Here is a 4,552-nt window from a genome sequence, read left to right as displayed (position 1 = left end):
CACATGAGGTGGAGGTTTCATGGAAGCTGTACAAATTTATGTTACTAGGAAGGAAGCTAACGATATGACATACCAACACTAGGTTTAGACCATTGACAGTTATTACACTGCATTCTTCGTGAGCAACTGAAATAGTAAATGACACTTGACACAAGAAATACTCCACATGTTTGCTTCTGTTTTGCCATGATTCTTGATGTGGTGTACACACTGTGAAATATTACGATTTATTCACTCAAAGTCTTATGTGATCTTTCATACTATGTACTCGCACCTACTTAATGAAAGTTATTCAAACTGAAGGCTGTTAGAGGTCATGTATGCATTTCTTTTATTTAATGATGGACAAGGTAACCAAAATTTATTTTATAATTCATAATGAGTAGAAGATTTGAGTCAGATGGATTACACAGAGGTTGTGTGTGGACATTGTGTCTTCGGATTGTATGGGATTATGTATTGAAGTTTGCACTAGAATTTTATCTGTACTTGTTCGAGGAGACTGACTAGAGGAAAGAGTTGTCATAGAAGTGAAATGATATTGGCGATAAGGTTTATATGTATCGACGTATTGAAGAGGTATCATTGAGGTATTGAGATTATGTGAAGTTTATGATTATTGGAGTTTTGGTGGACAAGAGGTAAGGTAAATGATATTGGTGATAAGGTTTATATGTTTAGACGTAAGAGGTATTATTGAAGTATTAAGATTATGTGATGCTGATGATTGTTGGAGTTTGGGTGGATAAGAGGTAAAGTAAGTGAGGAGCATATTTTTTTTGTTGGTTTATATGGAACAAGGAGTATGAAGATGGCAGACTAGAACACTCAAGTGGAAGGAAGATTGTCTATACACACACTTTGTTAAATCACTAAGCAGTATATACTTTTTTTTGGAGAGAGGAAGCATTTGCATATCTTGGCACACTGACAGTTGTTCAGCAACCGTACATTTTGATTTGGCTTGGCAAACATTGGGCTTGACATGATGACTACAACGTTGACTAACTATTATTGACTGTTACACATTGCTGCCACTACTACTTGATACACAAGTTGAACATAAAATTTTGGACAGAATTACATTTACACAGTTAACACTATTCAATTACACAGTAGTACTTAATGTGGATGAAAGATGAGTGAGTGTGTTTTGTGTGTTTCCCCTTCCTAATCCCAAATAATTGGTACCGACCTATCTCCTAAATATTATTTTACTTGTTTGTTGTGGCTTGCACTGACACCCATAAATATTATAGGTTTACTGATATTTGTGTATTTGTAATATTTATTATGACAATTATCTGATCATTTGTGTGTTTATTATAATTTGTATGTTTAGTGTAAGAGCATTGATAATTATTTTGTAAAAGAAATTGTGTGTGCATTCAAACTGTTGTTCGTGCTTGCACCTATCATCATTCATGGGCGCCACTTGGAGATGTTTAATTTCTGCTGAGAAACTCTGATGAACTGTCTGATTAGCGATAGTGAATATTATGGACTGTTACCTGCACCTATTCAACATTGCTGGGTGCCACTTGGAAATGTTTAATTTCTGCAGATAAACTCCGATGAACTGTCTAATTAGTGATAGTGAATATTATGGACTGTTACGTGCACTTGTTCAACATGATGAGTGCCACTAGGAGATGTTTAATTTCTGCTGATGAACTCTGATCAACTGTCTAATTAGTGATAGTTGATATTATGGACTGTTTCCTGCACCTGTTCAACATTGCTGGGTGCCACTTTGGGACTGCTTATACTGAGATAATGTCACTTGTTGGTGTCTGCACCTGCTCAACATTGCTGGGTGCCACTGATGGAACTGCTTCTACTGAAATGAAGTCACTTGTTGGTGTCTGCACCTGTTCAACATTGCTGGGTGCCACTGATGGACTGCTTCTACTGAAATGATGTCACTTGTTGGTGTCTGCACCTGCTCAACATTGCTGGGTGCCACTGATGGAACTGCTTCTACTGAAATAATGTCACTTGTTGGTGTCTGCACCTGCTCAACATTGCTGGGTGCCACTGATGGACTGCTTCTACTGAAGTGATGTCACTTGTTGGTGTCTGCACCTGCTCAACATTGCTGGGTGCCACTGATGGAACTGCTTCTACTGAAATAATGTCACTTGTTGGTGTCTGCACCTGCTCAACATTGCTGGGTGCCACTGGTGGAACTGCTTCTACTGAAATGATGTCACTTGTTGGTGTCTGCACCTGTTCAACATTACTGGGTGCCACTGATGGACTGCTTCTACTGAAACGATGTCACTTGTTAGTGTCTGCACCTGTTCAACATTGCTAGGTGCCACTGATGGACTGCTTCTACTGAAATGATGTCACTTGTTGGTGTCTGCACCTGTTCAACATTACTGGGTGCCACTAATGGACTGCTTCTACTGAAATAATGTCACTTGTTGGTGTCTGCGCCTGCTCGCCATTTTTGGGTGCCACTGTTAAGGCTGTTTAAATACTGCTGATGAAATGTTATGAGACTGCTATTTGCACCTGTTGATCATTGCTGGGTGCTACTGTTGGAACTGTCAACTACTCTGAGGAGTTCTACTTGTTTATTGAACTACTGAAAGGATTTTATGTGAATATTTGTATAAACTGATTTTTTGTGTGTTACTGTTTATGAGATGTTATGAGACTCTTACCTGCACCTATTCGTCATTGCTGACGCTATTGATTGAATTGTTTAACCACATGATACTTGTGTAAACTATTATGTAAAATCATATGTATGCAAGAATTTGTATTCCTTACTGTATTTTATGTATTAGGTTATTGAAGGGTCAGTGCAAAGCCAAAATTTATTTAGTTATGTGATATTTACTTATTAATATTACTTTCTAATTTTTGTCTGTATTTTTTGTACGAATTTGGGGGTATTTTCACCACCAATGCTGGCAAAAATACCATCACATTATAGCCCGTGGAGGAGGGGCATATGGAAGGTGGCTACACTGAGTCACAGCGCCAGAGATTGCGCCAAAGAGTATTATTCAGCCGCCTCCACTGGCAGTGCTTGTTGAAAAGTCGTAGTGGAGAGTTCTTGTCGAGAAGTCGTCTTGGGGAGAGCTTATTGAGAAGGGGCAGTAGGTGTTCTGATGTAGCCGTGACTAGTTGTGAGCATATTGTATGCAGTTGTTCTGATGGGCTAGACAGCCGATGCTGTTCGATTGCGGATGTTGTAATGATCAGAGTGTATGTTTCGTCAATATATATGAAGGTAAAGAAATTTTTTTTATTTTTCCATTTCAAATGTCCTAACTATCAATGTCTCTTGGTCGCAGGTTCAGTCAACAAAGCATCTGGCTTGTGTTCATGTATTAGAGTGTAATTCTGATTTCTATGTGCAATTATAGTATTTCTGTTTTTTTAATTACTTCAGTGTAAATGGTGCTTAAATTACCTTGTCTTATTGAGGAAGAACGGTGCCAGATGTGTACGTTGAATCACACTTCCACACACAGAACAGTTACATTTGTGCTTTGTTGTTTCGTAGCTTTTATAGTTGCTGGGGACTTAATTAATTAATTGTGTTAACGGAAGTTTTGTTTCATTCTTTGTTGTTATTGTATGCAGTCAGATTGCGTACTTATACTGGTCAGGGCCAACCGGTTACGAGACTGCTTAACCGGACAGAGAGCGACTGAAAATTAAAAATTATTTGCATTCTATTTAATTAAGCCCCCATGCAATCATTGCTAAATATGGAGCTATTGTATCAGCATACTCTGAAGGAACCTGACTGGTATACAATCTGGACCGGAGGCCTTGCCTTTATTAAGCGATTTAAGCTGCTTTGCTACACCGAGAATACCTACTTCTATGTTTGTCATCTTGGCAGTTGTTACTGATTGGAATTCAGGAATTCTTACTTCGTCTTCTTTGGTGACGGGGTTTCGGAAAACCGTGTTTAATAACTCTGATTTAGTGGCACTGTCATCAGTGACTTCACCGTTGTTATCGCGCTTTGAATGTACTGATTGCGTCTTGCCACTGATGTGCTTTATGTATGACCAGAATCTCCCTGGGTTTTCCGCCACATTATGAGACAGAGTTTCGTTGTCGAAATCAGTATAAGCATCTCGTATTGAAGTACGCGCTATCTTTCGAACTTCTGCAAAACTTTGCCAATATTGGGGATTTTGCGTTCTTTTAAATTTAGCATGCTTTTTTCGTTGCTTCTGCAACAGTGGTCTGACCCGTTTTGTGTACCATGCAGGATCACTTACTAATTTATCTGGTATATATCTCTCAATTGCCGTCGATATTATCTCTTTGAAATCATTCCACATCTTTTCTACGCTCACATGATCAGAACGGAACGAGTGGAGACTGTCTCTTAAAAAGGCGCTAAGAGCATTTGTATCAGCTTCTTTATATGTATGTACTTTGCGTTTCTTTTTGATGGTTGCAGGTGTTTCGGTATTCAGTCTGGCAGCAACTGCCTTGTGGTCGATAATCCCTATAACCGTCATGATACTCCCTATTTGTCCGGGATTATTTGTTGCTAAGAGCTCAAGTATGC

This window comes from Schistocerca americana, chromosome 7 (assembly GCF_021461395.2).
Source record: "Schistocerca americana isolate TAMUIC-IGC-003095 chromosome 7, iqSchAmer2.1, whole genome shotgun sequence".
Taxonomy (NCBI): domain Eukaryota; kingdom Metazoa; phylum Arthropoda; class Insecta; order Orthoptera; family Acrididae; genus Schistocerca; species Schistocerca americana.
The sequence above is the reverse complement of the archived record's forward strand: the minus strand, read 5'-3'. Positions refer to the sequence as shown.